Genomic DNA, 17,881 nt, shown 5'->3' with positions numbered 1-17,881 from the left:
CTTAGGTGCCTGTCAGTAAATGAATGGATCAAAAAATCATGGTACATATACACAATGGAATTCTATGCAGCAGAAAGAAAGAAGAAGCTCCTACCCTTTGCAACAGTATGGATGGAACTGGAAAGTATTACTCTGAGTGAAATAAGCCAGGTGTTGAAAGACAAATACCATATGTGATCTCACCTTTAAAAGGAAGCTAAACAATGAAACAAGGAAGCAAGCAAAATAGAAACAAAGGCACTGAAGTAGAGAACAGGGGGACAGTGACCAGAAGAGAGAGGGGAGGGAATTTCAGGGGAAAAAGGGGAAGGATTTACAGGAACTAGTATAAAGGACACATGGAAAACAACTCGGGGGGGGTGGAAATGGGAGGGAGGTGGGGATCACTGAGGGGGGTAGGCTGGGATGGGAGTAAAAAACAGAAAACTGTACTTGAACAATAATTAAATAAATTTTAAGAAAAGAAAAAAAACTGTGGTACATTTACACAGTGGAATGCTAAGCAACAGAATGGAAAAAGGAATTCCTACCATTCATGACAGCATGATGGAACTGGAGAGTATTATGGTAAGTGAAAAATGCCAGGTGGTGAAAGACAAGTACCATGTGATCTCACCTGTAAGTGGAACCTAATCATGAAATAAACCCACGTGAAAAGTAGAACCAGAGACATGAAAATAAACAACAATCTGACAGTGTCCAGAGGGCATAGGAGAGGGAGGGATAATAGGGGAAAGAAGGGGAAGGGTCAAGTGGAGGAACGTGTATAAAGGACGCATGGACAAAGACAATGGTGGAGGGGAAGATTGAATGTGGGAAGTGTGGGGTGGGTAGGATATGGGAGGGCAAAGGGGGGAAAATTGGGACAAATGTAACTGAAAAACAATATAAATAAATACATAAATAAATGAAATTATAGCCTTGCTGGGTAAAGTAGCCTTGGTTGTAGGTCCTTGCTTTTTATCACCTTGAAGATTTCATGCTAATCCCTTCTGGGCTGAATGCTTCTGTTAAGAAATTAGCTGACACTCTAATGGGATCTCCCTTATAGGTAACTAACTGTTTTTTTTTTCTTGAGGCTTTTAAGATCTCTTCTTGTATTTAAGCTTTGCCATATTAATTACAATGTCTTGGTGTGGGTTTTTGGGTTCCATCTTTTTGGGACTCTGTGTTTCTTGGACTTGTGTATCTCGTTCATTCACCAAATTGAGAAAGTTCTCAGTCTTTATTTCTTCCAATGTGTTCTTGATCCCTTGCTCAATCTCTTCTCTTTCTGGTAGCCCCATGATGCAGATGTTGTTACACTTCATGTTGTCCCAAAAGCCTCTTTCTTTATTTTTTTGAATTTTGAATTTTTTATTATTTTTATTGAAATTCAAATACACTTTTCTCAATTTTCCAATCACCACTTTCCTCCATCCCACCCTCAATTCCATCCCTCTTTGCCTTTGTCCATGTGTCCTTTATACACGTTCATTTATGACCTTTTCCCTTCTTTCCCACATAATTTCCCTCTCCTCTCCTCTCTGGTTACTGTCAGATTGTTTTTAACATCAATGTCTCTGGTTATATTTTGCTTGATTGTTGTTTTGTTATTCGGGTTCCAATTATAGGTGAAATCACATGGTATTAGTCTTTCACCACATGGCTTACTTCACTCAGCATAATGCTTTCCAGTTCCATCCATGTTGTTTTGAAGGGTAGGAGGTCCTTTTTTCTACTGTATAGTATTCCACTGTACAAATATACTGCAGTTTATTGATCCAATCATGGTCTGATGTATACCTAGGCTGCTTCCAGCTCTTGGCTATTGTGAAGTGTGCTGCTGTGAACATTGGTGTGCATGGGTGCTTATGAATTAGTGTTTCAGGATTCTTAGGGTATAATCCCATCAGTACAATTGCTGGGTTAAAAGGCAATTCCACTTTCAGATCTTTGCAGAAATTTCATACTGGTTTCCACAGAAGCTTCAACAGTTTTCATTCTTCTAATATTTAAAATTTTTTTCCTTTTTACTGCTCCTTTTGTGTATTTTTCCTACCATGTCTTCCAAATCAGTGATTCAATCTTCTGCTTCTTTAACCTATTGTTTATTCCTTCCAGTGTATATTTATTTCATATATTACATTCCTTATTTCTAACTGGTGATTTGTTATCATTTCTATATCTTTTTTCATGTTATTGAGCAACATCACAATCATTAACTCTAAATTCTATATGTGATATTTCCTTTCTCCATTTCATTTAGTTCTTCTTGTAGAGAAACCACTTGTTCTTTCATTTGGGATCTGTTTCTTTGTCTTCCCATTTTGGTTGCATCTCTGTGTTTATTTCTATGTATTAGGTAGATCTACAAAGACTCTGGTGTAGAACTATGTCAGATGCTGCGTGTGACTGGCCCTGGCCCTTCTCATTAGATCTATTAGCAATATTCATCTTGTGGTTCTCTTGTTTTGGCCTGTATGTGTGGAGAGAGAACCTAGTAGTATACCAAGGCTGACTTTTACCAGTATTGGACCTGGGGGAGAGTAAGCTAAAGTCTCAAAGCTTCTAGAGATCCACCTATGCCTGCAGGCATTGTTAGGCTTAATCAATAAAATTCTTCTAGCTGTACTCCTCGGCAGCCTGACTTAAGCTGCATATGGTGTGGTGAGAGTGATCCTTGCAGCTGTGGCTATTGCATCCTCTAGGCTGAGGCTGCTGTGCCTGACAAAAATGGCTTCTGCAGTTTGGGGAATGATGGAGTACAGGGATCCTAGCAGCTGACCATTGAGCTTTCTCCCTAGACACACCAATCCCCAAGATTCTCCTCACATGGCTCTAGTCTACTCTGCTCTCCCTCTGTCCAAGGTAAGTGGATGCAAATGAAATGTTGTGTGTTGGCCCTTCAAGAGGCTTTCTGGATCCCTAGCCCTCCCTCCCTGGTGGACAGAAACCATGCTGCTTTTTACAGCTGGATGTTTTTTCGTTTCCTTTCTTGGTTCTGGTTCTCTAGGACAGGGAGATCAGCTTGGGATTTAGACACCACACTTCTCAGGGGGAACCTCCTCAGCTGCTGTAATTTCCCTCTGGAACTTCTACTACAACCCATGTGGCCCTGCCAGCCTTCTCGTGCCTCTGCATTTCCTACCAGTCTTGCTATGGTTATTGGTTTCTTCTGTAAGTCCTTGTTGTAATGCCTCTTTCCAGCTAGTGTTCAGTTGGTTTTTCAGGATAATTTTTCTATATTTTGTCTATAATTGCACTTGGTCCTAAGAGGTTGTTAGTATAGCTTCCACCTACTCTACTGCCATCTTGGATCTTCCCATATTAATTTTTAAAACAATATCAACATGACCTAGTAGCATATTGTGAAATTTTGATATTATTTATTCTGAAATAAACTATGTAGAAAGAAACTGGTTATTGGTATAAATAAATTATTGCCTACAAAACATGTCAGTGTGGACAGTATCACTCTTCATTTGGAGTGGAAATTTTGGTAATATTTTGGTATGTAAAAGAATTTTTCTGCATTGTTACAACAAATCCTGAATAAAAGATAAGACATTTTTATAGGACAGAAGCCCTCTGTGGGGCTGCTGACAAAGGCTTGCTATCTGAGCTTCTCTGAAATGATGGTCTCAGTCTCACTGAAGTGGATGGTACCCAAGGACCCTACTGGCTTTGCAATCAACATCAGAGTAAGGAGACTTGGAAAGCTTATAAGCTCAGAAACCTATAATCACAACCAGCTGGCTTTTACCTGCTGTTTCTATACATGCAGTCTTTCAGTTTCTCACTCTTGATTAGGTGCTTCAGCAGGCCAGGTAGAGAGCTGTGGCCAGTGGAGTTTTGTAATGTTATGCCACCTTACAGAGACAGTTAACAGGCCTTTCTCATGTATAAATGGAAAAATGCAGCTGAGCCCACTAGAAATATATTTCAAAAGAGTAACATGGGCACTAGTTGAACCCTCCTCCTGGTGCCTTTGTTAATGGGTTCAACTAATCTGTGACATGTATCATTCTGTATTGGTATGGAAGTTATGTTTTTTATAAATTAGATGGACAGTTTTGAAGACCACATCAGAAGCCTGGAAGAGAAACCTAATAGAGCCACAGAGCTGTACTTCCTGAATGTGTCTCAGGGCCACAGAAATGCTGGAGCTGGATCCCAGAATGAATTCCACTGAGTGATCCATCCCTATTGGGGTATGTGAATTCCATTCTCACTGGATAAAAGAGATGAAAAAAATCTGGATTTTTCATTTTCTTTCTTTCCATTTGTGAGCTCACCTCCATCAAAAAGATATATTGGTTTCCCTGGGAAAAGGGAATGAATTTTTAAGAGTTAGAGCACTGGGTTGTTATCTTCCTGTGTTTATTTTAATTGTGACTAAAGCCATAAAATAAAAGCTTTAGGAGCTTGGCACTGTGTTCTCAACTGAGAAACTTTATCTCCCATGATGTCAGCATGAAATATCTTCTTATATCATGCCCATTAGTTGATGAGTGGATAAAAAACTGTGGTATATTTAAGCAATGGAATACTATGCAGGACTAAAACAAAAAAGAAATTCCTACCTTTTGAAACAACATGGATGAAACTAGAGACTATTATGCTAAGTGAAATAAGCCAGAAGCATAGAATCATGGAATAGACTGAGAGCTGTAAGAGGGGCAAGGGAAGGTGGTAACTAACTGAAAGAAGGTGAAGGGATTAGTCAAAAAACATATATAAAATACTCATATGGACAATAATGGATATGGACAATGGTATGGGGATTGACTATGGAAATGGGGCATGGGCTAGGTGAAGGGGGGCAAAGGGAAAAAAACTGGGACAACTGTAATACCATAAACTATAAAATATTTTTAAAAGTAAAACAATAAAGAAAATTCTTTATAAAATAAATAATAAAACATGTTTTATTTTTTAAATTTATTTAATTATTGTTCAATAAAACATGTTTTTAAAACACTAATAAAAGCAAACAAAAAGAAGAATCAAAAAAGAGTGTATTAATTGCCCTGGCTGAAGTGGCTCAGCTGGTTGGAACATCATCCCATAACTGAAATGTTGCAGGTTCAATCCCCAGACAGAGAATATACCTAGGTTGTGGATCTGATCCTCGATTGTTGGTCCTCATCCTTGATCCCCAGTCTGGGTACATACAGTCCTTGGTCTGTCACATATGGGCATCAACTAATCAATGCTTCTCTCTTCCACTGATGTTTCCCTCTCTACTTCCTCTCTCTAAAAGCAATGAAAAAATGTCCTCAGGTAAGGATTAAAGATTACCTATCTTTAGGATTAAATATCTAAAGCTGAACTGAACACAAGCTGGAGAGAAGCCTTATAAACATGGACACACAGAAGAAACCACTTCACCACAATAAGACTGGTAGGCAGTGCAAAGGAGATATAAGAGGGCTGGTTGGGTTCCCATATGTGGCAGCTTAGATTCCAAAGGGATATTTCAGTAGCCAGGGGGTTCCTCCTCAGAAGTGCAGGGTCTACAGCCCAAGTTGGGCCCCCCAGCCTACAGTATCTGAACTGGAAAGGAAACCAGATAACGTCCAGCTGTGAAAAGTAGCAGGGTATCTGTCTGCCAGGGAGAGATAGCTAGACATGCAGAGAGCCTCTTGAGGGCCAACACACAACACTTTCTTTGTAGCCAATTACCTGGGACTCTGGCAGAGGCAAAGGAGAGTGGACTAGAGACACTTGAGGAGAGTCTGGGGCTGGTGGCTCTGTGGAGAGGACTGAAGTAACAGCTACCACAATCCCTGTGCTGAGTCATGACCCATACTGCAGAGACCATCTTTCTCAGCTAGAGTTCTGCTTTCCAAGTGGCATCAGTGTGAGGGGAAGCAATAGCCCTACCTGCAGAAATTACTCTGTCCCACCTTGTGGTGCTTAAACCAGATTGCTAATTCCTGATTGATTAGATTAACAACTAATATCAATATAAGTTGTTATTGATATTGAGAACCAATGTTATTAATTGACAAGTGATATTGATATCAGTTGTTAATCTAATTCTCTATGGTATAACATCAGTTGACCATAGAGACACGGGTTTATTTCTGGGCTTTCTATTCTGTGCCATTGATCTATGTATCTATTCTTATGCCAGTACCAGACTGTTTTGATTACTGTAGTCTTATAGTATAGCTTTATAACAGGTATTGTGATCCCTCCTACTTTGTTCTTCTTTCTCAAAATTGCTGTAGCTATTTGGGGTCATTTATGGTTCCATATAAATTTTTTAAATGTTTGGTCTATATCTGTGAAATTTGTCATTGGTATTTTAATAGGGATTGCATTGAATCTGTAAATTGCTTTGGGTAATATGGACATTTTGATTATGTTCATTCTTCCAATTGATGAACACCGTATATGCTTCTATTTGTTTTGGTCTTCCTTAATTTCTTTCTTCAGTATCGTGTAGTCTTCTGAGTTTAGGACTTTCACTTCCTTGGTGATGTTTATTCCTAGGTACTTTATTTTTCTTGTTGCTATAGCACATGCAATTTTTTTTCCTGGATTCTGTTTCTGATATTTTATTGTTGGTGTACAAAAATGCCTTCAATTTCTGAATATTGGCTTTGTATCCCACTGTTTTGCTAAATTCACTTATTAGGTTGAGTAGTATTTTTGTGGAGTCTATAGGGTTTTCTATGTACACTATCATGTCATCTTGAAAACAATGACAGTTTTGCTTCTTCCTTTCCAATGTGGATACCTTTTATTTCTTTTTCTTGTCTGATTGCTGTGGCTAGGACTTCCACTACTATGTTGAATAAAATTGGTGAAAGTAGACATCCTTGTCTTCTTCCTGGTCTTAGTGTGAAAGCTTTTAGTTTTGCCTGTTCAGTATGATGTTGGCTGTAGGTTTCTTATTATATTGAGGTACGCTCCCTCTACTCCAACTTTGCTCAGTGTTTTTTATCACAAATGGGTGCTGTACCTTATCAAATGCTTTTCTACATCTATTGCTGTGATCATGTGATTTTTGTCTTTCCTTTTGTTTATATGATGTATTACATTTACTGATTTGCTAATATTGTACCATCCTTGCATCCCTGGGCTGAATCTCACTTGATCCTGGTGTATACTTTTAATGTATTGCTAGATGTGGTTAGTCACAATTTTGTTCAGGATTTTAGCATGTATGTTCATTAGCAAATTGGCCTGCAGTTTTCTTAATGTATTTAATTCTTTTATTTATGCTTATGTGTTAAAAGTGTAACTCTAGACAACAATAACAATATGAGTATATTCAAAAATAAATGCTAAAATTCCTTTATAATACAAAAAACAAGTAACTAAATATAAATAGTTATTGACTTAAAAAAAAGACTTCCAGCCAAGATGGAGGTATACATAGATACACTTATCCTCCTTGCACAACCAAAAGGAGGAGACAACAAACTTAAAAACAAAAAATGACCAGAACTGCCAGAAAACAACCATAGGGAAGTCTGACAACCAAGCAGTCAAAAAAATTAATTCAAACTGGTAGAAGGGGTGGAGTCAAGCAGCTGGGGGGACATGATGCACAGCAAGGTGTCGGCTCAAGGACCATACTGTCAAGGTGGCAGCTGAAAGACCCACATTCACGTGTGAATAAAATGAGAGGAACAACTAGGGAGCAAGATAGACTATTCAACCCAGGGTTCAAGCACAGGGAAATAAAGCCTCAAAACCTCTGTTGGTAAAAACCGGTGGTTGTTGCAGTGGTAGGAAAAACTCCCAACCTCACACCAGAGTTCATTGGAGAGACCCAAAGTGTCCTAGATCATACACAAACTCGCACACCAGGAATCAGCATCAGAAGGCTCCAATTTGCTTGTGGGTTGCAAGGTAAGTGACTGAAAGCCAGCCAAGACCCAAGCAAGCAAGCATTGTTCCCTCCCTGACCCCTCCCATACATATAGTGCCACAAAACAGCAACACAGGCTGCCCAGTCCTGGTGAACTCCTAAGCCTCCAACCCTCAAAATGTAACAGACTTGCCAAGACAAAAAACCTGGCCCAAATGAAAGAACAAATTAAAGCTCCAAAAATAGAACAAAGTGATGAAGAGATAGCCAACCTATCAGATGCAAAGTTCAAAACACTGGTAATCAGGATGCTCACAGAAATGGTTGATTATGGTTGCAAAATAGAGGAAAAAGTGAAGGCTATGCAAAGTGAACTAGAGAGACATATACAGGGAACCAACATTGAAGAGAAGGAAACTGGGACTCAAATCAACAATTTGAACCAGAACATTCAACCAGAACAGAATGAACAAATACAAATTCAAAAAAAATGAGGAGAGGCTTAGGAACCTCCAGGACATCTTTAAACGCTCCAACATCCGAATTATAGGGGTACCAGAAGGGGGAAAGGCACAGCCACCAGTGGAAAACTTATTTGAACAAATAACAAAGGAGAATTTCCCCAATCTGGCAAAGGAAATAGACTTCCAGGAAATCCAGGAAGCTCAGAGAGTCCCAAAGAAGTTGGACCCAAGAAGGAACACACCAAGGCACATCATAATTACATTAGCCAAGATTAAAATGAAGGAGAGAATCCTAGAAGCAGCAAGAGCTAAGGGGACAGTCACCTACAAAGGAGTCCCCATCAGACTGTCAGCGGATTTCTCAAAAGAGACCTTACAGGCAAGAAGGGGCTGGAAAGAGGTATTCCAAGTCATGAAATCCAAAGACCTACAACCAAGATTGCTCTATCCAGCAAAACTTTCATTTAGAATGGAAGGACAGATAAGGTGCTTCTCAGATAAGATCAAATTCAAGGAGTTCATCATCACCAAGCCCTTATTATATGAAATGTTAAAGGGACTTATCTAAGAAAAAGAAGTTAAAGAAACATGAACAGTGAAAGGACAACAAACTCACAGTTATTAACAACCACACCTAAAACGAAAGCAAACTAAAAGGACAGCTAGATCAGGAGTGGAAACATAGAAATGAAGATCTCAAGGAGGGTTAGCAACAGGGGAGTGGGAGGAGGAGAAGGGGGGAGAAGGTACATAAAATAAGTAGCATAGACAGTAGATAGAAAATAGATGGGGGGGCAAGAATAGCATGGGAAACAGAATCTAAAGGACTTGAGACACATGGTCATAAACTAAAGGGGGGGTAATGGTGGGGATGGGGGGTAGGGTGGAGGGGAATGAAAGGGGGAATAGAACAACTGTAACAGCATAATCAATAAAAAAATTTAAAAAAAGAACAAGACAAGGATGTCTGCTTTCACCACTCTTCTTCAACATAGTACTAGCCATAGCAATCAGACAAAAAGAAGAAATCAGATCCATTTAAATTGAAAAGGGGTAAATAAACGTCATTATTTGCAGATGACATGGTACTTTATATAGAGAACCCTGAAGATTTCATCATAAAACTACTAGAACTAATAAATGACTTCAGTAAAGTAGTAGGATACAAAATAAATATTCAGAAATTAGTTGCATTTATATACACCAATAATGAATTATCAGATGGGGAGCTAAGAAAATAATCCCTTTACAATTGCATCAGAAAAAAAAACAACCTAGGAATAAATTTAACCAAGGTCAGTCCCCTCAGCCTCCACTGCTGCCACCACCCCTTCTCCAGGTGATGGCTGACTGGGAAGGGAGTAGGGGGTGCAGTCCTGTGTGCTGGGCCCCACCTCCATGGGGTCTATTTGTACACTTGAGCTCTGAGGACACTTTCACTGCTACACTGAGAGAATACCCATCTTCCACAGGACTTGGAATTGCTAGAGAACTTCCTTTGTGAAAAGCTGGCAATCATTTATTTAAACCCCATCACTTAGTTTTCCTTTTTGTTGAGTTTCAAAAGAACAACCAGAAACATGAACAACTTTAGTAATGAAGAGTTTGACTGCCATTTCCTCGATGAAGGCTTTGCTGCCAAGGACATCTGAACCAAAAAATTAATGAAGTTTCTTCTTCAAACAATAAGTATGCCTTCTATGTTCCAGACCTTGGATGGAGACATTCTAAAGAAACATTTGTAATAATTAAAAACCCTTCTTCAGGTCACACCCTTTTATGTAGTCAAATGCAATGACAGTAGAACCATGGTGAAGATGCTAGCTGCTATAGGGACAGACTTTGACTGTGATAGCAAGACTTACCAAACTTTGCTGTGTATAATGTGTACCCATATTTTTGTCACAAATTTTCAGGAAAATATCTTTTGGTTTAATTTTTTAATTCAATTTTTAAAAATGTATATTTAAAAACAAAACCAATTATTGCATTTTAGGGTATTATTTTGCATACAGAGATTGTTATTGCTTTCTGGAGTTACCATTTTTTTAAAGATTTTATTTATTTATCTTTAGAGGGGAAGGGAAGGAGAGAGGGAGAGAAACATCAATGTATGGTTGCCTTTCATGCATCCCCTGCTTGGAACTGGCCTGCAGGGAACCAGCCTGCAACCCTGGTATGTGTCCTGACTGGGAATCGAACCACAATTGTCTGGTTCGCAGGCCCGTGCTCAATCCACTGAGCTACACCAGCCAGGGCCTTGGAGTTACCATTTTAACACATAAGCATAAATGAAAGAATTAACAACAGTTATACAGATATGGAATTGGTACTACCTGTGTATAATGCATATCCTTATTTTTCCCTAAAAAATTTGGGCAAAGGAAGTGCACATAATACATGACAAAATATGGTAAATAGTATTGGTAAATAGTCTTGGGGTGCCTCCATGGAGAATTATTTATGCAAATCTTTGTAAATATGTGTCTCAGATTAAATAGGCTACCAATAATGGATTCATATGATGACTTTCCATAGTAAAGTTGAGTTTATGCAAGTGCCAGGGCACATCCAAAGGCAAAGTTGGTTTTTAAGATTGCCAAAGTTGGTTTGATGATTCCAAAGCAGTCTGTGATCTCAGTATTAAATTTGGTGCCACACACAAACCAGCAGGCTCCTTTTAGAATGGGAAAAAGAGTGAAATGTTAATGTCATTGGTATCAGCTTCCATGTGGGAAGTAGCTATACTGATTCTGGTACTTTCATGCAGGCCATCTCTGACACTCATTGTGTCTTTGACATGGGATCTTTGTTTGGTTTCAACATGTATCTTTTTGATATTGATAGAGACTTTCCTGATCTGAGAATGTAAAGTTTCAATTTGAAGAGATCACCAGTGTAATCAACCCAGCCCTAGACAAGTATTTTTCATCAGGCTTGGAAGTGACCTTCATAGCTAAGCCAGGCAGATACTATATTGCATCAGCTTTCATGCTTGCAGTAAATATAATTGTCCAAAAGCTTGTATTAAAGAACAAAGAGGCTCTTGTGATAAAAATAAGTCCAGTGAAAAAAACCTTTACATATTATGTGAATGATGGAGTATATGGATTGTAGGGAACCAATATGCCTGGCAATGGCAGTTGTAGCTCAGTCCTATGGGAAAGCCCATAAGTGCATGGTGGCACACAGGGTGCCAAAACCCATGGATTGGTTCTCCCATAGGAACTCAAGCCTGCATTATACCTAGGCTGCTTTGTGACTTGCTCTTGCTAAAACTCTCTCAACCTCAGTTGAGGCATAAAGTGCTTACCGCATCTTTGAAGTAACCCCCTGGAATCTGTGCTAATTCTCCCAAGGAATAAAGTGTAACCAGACCAATTACTCTTACCATTCCCTTGCATTTGCAACATTTTCCCTTGTTAGTCTGTAAGAAGTAATCAGTAACATCCCTTCCAATGCTATCTGTAAAAAGTAATAACATGAAGCAAACCTAAGCATAATGAATGAAAACCTTCTTTGATGTATGTTATTAGAAAACCAACAAAAGCCTGTCAAGGCAAGGGTCGGGGTACTTTCCCCTTGAGAGAGTGGTCATGCCATGTAGGGAACCATTTTGCACAGCTTGGAAATGTAGCTCAGCCTCCATATGGAAAACCAGTGTGTGTGTGTGGGGGGGTGAGTGGCACACAGGACCATGCCCACAGAGAGGTCTTCCCATTGGGAATCAGGCCTGCATTATACCTAGACTGCTATGTGAATTGCTTTTGCTAAAACTCCCTCACCCTGAACTGAGGCAGAAAGTGCTTACTGTAACTTCCTAAAGTCTGTATTAAACCTTCCAAGTATGAAGTGTGACCAGTTCCATCACTTTTCCCCTTGGTTTGCGACATCCTTCTCTTTGAAGTAATTAGCAGCAATCTTTCCTTTGTTATCTGTAAAAGGGAGTCCCCTGCAGTGAACCTGTGCATAGTAAATGAGGACTACCCTCCATGTAATGTACCCAGAGAAGCAATAAAAGCCTGTCCAGGAAGGGGCCAGGCCCTCTCACCCTCTCTCCCTCTTACAGAGCAGCCATGCTGTCCCTTTTTCTCCATAGGACCTCTGTTGTCCATATGTATTTGTTCACTAGCAGCTACAACATACAAAGATTCTGCAGGACAGGATCCACATCAGTGCCATCCTTTTTTCTCCACAGGACTTGGTAGTCATGAATTTGTCTTGTCTCATCCACAATGCCTCAGACACTGCTGGCCAGTGTCCACATCAATCAGTCATTTAATTGCATTCCCAATGATCATGTGTACCTAAAGCCCCTTCTGCATAAGAGGTATGATTCATCCTCTCTAAGAAGTATGATTCATCCAGCATATGGGGACCAACATGTAGAGTGCTATGTCTTACCCAAGATGCCTGTGGAGGAATTGGATGCTCTTTGAAAATATGGGTGTTACATAATTTCTGCTGCTTCTACTTTCAATGAATTGCAGAGGCTGACTACCTACTATGTAATGTCAGGAATAGCATGGCAACTGATGCAGTAAATTCAGAACCACAGCATTCTACCCAATGTAGAAAAGCAGGATATCAGCACTCTGCCTGTGTCTTGTGCCTGAGAAAATGAGATAAAACACCATCCAGCAGCCTGTTCTTCAGCTTGTATTAATGTGTACATACCATTACTGTAGCTGTTATTTTGAGTGTAGCTTAAATTGAGGGATTTCAAGAAACAATTTAAATTAATTATTGATAGCTTTGAAATGTCTTTGTAAGTCAGGTTGGAACAGATGGAACGATATGGAAGGCTAGGAAATGGGGTCACACTTATCTGTGTTGCTATACAAACTATTTGAATATTGGTTATGTATAGATTTTTATTGAATTTTCAAACACATTGCTAAAGAGGGTTCCTCGGGTGACAAGTAAGTGTTTGTCACTTGTACATTGGCAGAATGGGCCAGAAACTTAGTGTTGTGACCAGATTTTAAAATTAAGTACCTTGAAAATTAAAAAGAAATTAACCAAAGAGATAAGAAAATTTAACTAAGGAGATAAAAGACCTGTATTCAGAATATTATAAGACACTGAAGAAAGAAACTGAAGGAGACAAAAATAAATAAACGGACAGATGTACCATGTTCATGGATAGGAATCATTAACATCATTAAAACGTTCATACTACTCAAATCGATCTATAAATTCAATAAAATTCTTATCAAAATATCAACAGCATTTTTCACAAAACTAGAACAAATAATCCAAAAAATTATATAGAACCACCAAGCACACCAAATAACCATAGCAATCTTGAGAAAGAAGAACCAAGTCAGAGATATCACATTACCTGATATCAAACTCTACTATAAGACAATTGTAGTCCGTTCAGGCTTTCTGCTGCTTCATTCACTTATGGAAGATTATATTTTTTCTAGAAATTTGTCCATTACACCTAGGTTTTCAAGAAGCAGAAAGACTGGACAGACCAATAACAGCTGATGAAATTGAAGCTGTAATCAAAAAGCTTCCAAGACCCAAAAGCCCTGGATCAGATATGGTTTCACAGGAGAATTTTACAAAGCATTTAAGGATGAGCTAACCCCTATCTTTCACAGGATACTCCAAAAAATCCAAGAAGATGGAAGACTCCCAAACTCCATTTATTAAGCCAGCATCATCCTAATCCCAAAACCAGATAAAGACATAACAAAGAAAGAACACTTCAGGCCAGTATCACTGAAGAACACAGATACTCAAATCTTCAACAAAATATTGGCAAAATGCATCCAGCAATACTTTAAAAAGATCATACCACATGATCAAGTGGAATTCATCCCAGGGATGCAAGTATGGTAAATATTCACAAATCAAAAATGTAATACACCACATTAAAAAAAGAAAAAACAAAAATTGCATGATCATATTAATAGATGTGGAGAAAGCATTTGATAAGGCACAGCACCCATTTACAATAAAACACTTAGCAAAGTGGAAATAAAGGGAGCATTTCACAACATAATAAAAGCCATATATGAGAGACCTACAGCCAACATCATACTCAATGACCAAAGTGAAAAAACATTCCCACTAATATCAGGAACAAGACAAGAATGTCTGCTTTCTCCACTCCTATTTGACTTAGTATTGGAAGTCCTAGCCACAGCAATCAGACAAGAAAAGAAAATAAAATGCATCCACGATGAAAGGAGGAAGCAAAACTGTTATTGTTTGTAGATGACATGATAGTGTATATAGAAAACCCCATAGACTCCACCAAAAAAAATACTTGACTGAATAACTGAATTTGGCAAAACAGTAGGATACAAAGTCCATATTCAGAAATTGAAGGCATTTTTGTACACCAACAATGAACTATTATAGACAGAAATGAGGAAAAAATCCCATTTGATATAGCAACAAGAAAAATAAAGTACCTAGGAATAAATCTAACCAAGGAGGCAAAAGACCAGTACTCATAAAACTATAGAACACTGAAGAAAGAAATCAAGGAAGACACAAAAAAATGGAAACATACACCGTGTTCACAGATTGGAAGAATTAACATCATCAAAATGGCCATACTATCCAAAGCAATTTATAGATTCAATACAATCCCTATTAAAGTACCAATGACATATTTCACAGATATAGAAGTTTCACAAACACTTCAGAAGTTTATATGGAACCATAAATGACCACGAATAGCTGCAGCAATATTAAGAAAGAAAAACAAATCAGGAGGGATCACACTACTTGATATCAAACGGTATTACAAGTCCACTGTAATCAAAACAGCCTGGTACTGGCATAATAGCAGACACATAGACCAAGGGAACAGAATGGAGAGCCCAGAAATAAACCCAAGTCTCTATGGTCAATTAATATTTGACAAAGGGGGAAGAAGCATGAAATGGAGTAAAAATAGTCTCTTCAACAAATGGTGTTGGGAGATCTGGACAGCTACATGCAAAAAAATTAATAATAACTCGATCATCAACTTACAGCATGCACAAAAATTAATTCAAGGTGGGTAAAAGACTTAAATATATGTCATGACACCATAAAAGTCCTAGAAAGAAACATCAACAGGAAAACTTCAGACATTCCATGCAGCAACATCTTCACTGATATGGCCCCTAAAGCAAGGGACATAAAGAATAAACAAATAGGACCTCATCAAATTAAAAAGCTTCTTCATGGCCAAAGAAAACAGCATTAAAATGAAAAAAGAACCAACTATATGGGAAAACATACTTGCCAATGATACCTTGGACAAGGGTTTTATCTCCAAAATATATAAAGAATTCACATGACTCCACTCCAGGAAGACCAAAAAAAAAAAAAATTCAAAAATGGGCAAAAAACTTGAACAGACACTTCTCCAGGGAAGACATACAGAGAGCCCCAAGACATATGAAAAGATGCTCAGCATCACTATCCATCAGAGAGATGGAAATTAAAACCACAGTGAGATACCACTTCCCACCAGCAGAATGGCCATCATAAACAAATCAACAAACAAGTGTTGGAGAAGATGTGGAGAAAAGAGAACCCTAGTCCACTGTTGGTAGCATACAGACTAGCAGAGCCGCTGTGGAAAACAGCATGGAATTTCCTCAGAAAACTAAAAATGGAACTGCCTTTTGACCCAGCAATTTCACTTCTGGGATTATACCCTGAGAATCCTGAAACACCAATCTAAAAGAACCTATGCACCCCAACGTTCATAGCAGCACAATTTACAATAGCCAAGTGCTGGAAGCAACCTAAGTTCCCAGCAGTAAATGAATGAATCAAAAAGCTGTGGTACATTTACACAATGGAATATTACACAGCAAAGAGAAAGAAGGAACTCCTACCCTTTGCAACAGTATGAATGGAGCTGGAGAGTATTATGCTAAATGAAATAAGCCAGGCAGTGAGGGACAAATACCATATGAACTCACCTTTAGCTTGAATATAATTAACAAAAGAAAAAAGCAAGGAAAATATGACCAGAGACATTGAAATTAAGAACAATCTAACAATAGCCAGAGGGAAGCGGGGAGGAGACAGTGGGGAGAAGGGTTTTCAGGAACTACTGTAAAGGATACATGCACAAAACAAGGAGGAGGGTGGAAGCAAGGGAGGGAGGTGGGTTTGGCTGTGGTGGGTGGGCATGGGGGGAAATGCAGACAACTGTAACTGAACAACAATAAAATAATTTTTTAAAAAAGCTGAGGGGTAAGGGGACAGTCACCTACAAAGGAGTTCCCATCAGACTATCAGCGGATTTCTCAAAAGAGACCTTACAGGCAAGAAGGGGCTGGAAAGAGGTATTCCAAGTCATGAAATCCAAAGACCTACAACCAAGATTTCTCTATCCAGCAAAGCTTTCATTTAGAATGGAAGGACAGATAAGGTGCTTCTCAGATAAGATCAAATTCAAGGAGTTCATCATCACCAAGCCCTTATTATATGAAATGTTAAAGGGACTTATCTAAGAAAAAGAAGATAAAAAAGATGAACAGTGAAAGGACAGCAAACTCACAGTTATTAAGAACCACACCTAAAACAAAAGAAAACTAAAAGGACAGCTAGATCAGGAGCAGAACCATAGAAATGAAGATCACATGGAGGGTTAGCAACAGGGGAATGGGAGAAGGAGAAGGGGGGAGAAGATACAGAAAATAAGTAGCATAGATGGTAGGTAGAAAATAGATAGGGGGAGGGCAAGATTAGTATGGGAAATATAGAATCTAAAGAACTTGAGACATGTGGTCATAAACTAAAGGGGGGATGGTGGGGGAGGGGGTGTGCAGGGTGGAGGGAAATGAAGGGGGGAATAGAACAACTGTAATGGCATAATTAATAAAATATATTTAAGTAAATAAATAAAAGCTGAGGGGAAAATAGAAAAACATCAATAAGGAAAATTAAAACATCATATTCTCATCCCCCAAGGTTACCACAGTTACCACTAGGTTATCTCTCCACATTTCTCTCTAAGCACATGTATTTATCATATATATGTGTGTATATACTGATATATATATATGTATAATTATTTATCTTTCCATGTCAATAAATTTTCTTCTAATTAAAATAAAAGACAACAGTAGTCAAAACAGCATGGTACTGGCTAAAACAACAAAAAAGCAGAAACATTGATTAATATAACAGAACAAAGAGCTTATAAATAAACCCATGCTCATATGGTCAATATTGAATGTAAAGTGTAAATGAAAAATAAAACAATAAAAACAACTAATGTGACTTTTTCTTGATATTTATCTATGTGGAATATGATACAAGCACACATTTTTTTTAATATTTGAATTTGTTTTTATCTTATATACACTAGATAATCTGAATGTTCCTAACTTGTCATTTGGTTTTTAGACTCAAATAAGCTAATATTACTTCCATATAAAGTTTTAGGCTAAAAATGAAAATCAAGTAAATTGAATCATAAATCCAACAAGCTTTGTTATACCAACAGTAATTATGTTCTGTGATGTCATTTTACATGTAATTTTCAAGGTCCTTAATCAACTTTAAGATCTTTAATTAATGTTGAGGTAAATAATAAATAATCTTGAAATATTTTTTTCTTATTTGTACATGTTAT

General features: G+C 38.2%; 1 pseudogene; it reads left to right on the top strand.

Moving 5' to 3' along the window:
- Positions 1 to 9,854: 9,854 nt before the first annotated feature.
- Positions 9,855 to 12,962, top strand: LOC119035819 (ornithine decarboxylase-like; annotated as a pseudogene).
- The last annotated feature ends 4,919 nt before the right edge of the window (positions 12,963 to 17,881 follow it).

The sequence above is a fragment of the Artibeus jamaicensis genome, unplaced genomic scaffold (assembly GCF_021234435.1).
Source record: "Artibeus jamaicensis isolate MK-2021 breed Jamaican fruit bat unplaced genomic scaffold, CSHL_Jam_final contig_511, whole genome shotgun sequence".
NCBI classification, from domain to species: domain Eukaryota; kingdom Metazoa; phylum Chordata; class Mammalia; order Chiroptera; family Phyllostomidae; genus Artibeus; species Artibeus jamaicensis.
Note: the sequence above shows the minus strand (reverse complement) of the source record. Positions and strands in the feature narration are given on the sequence as shown.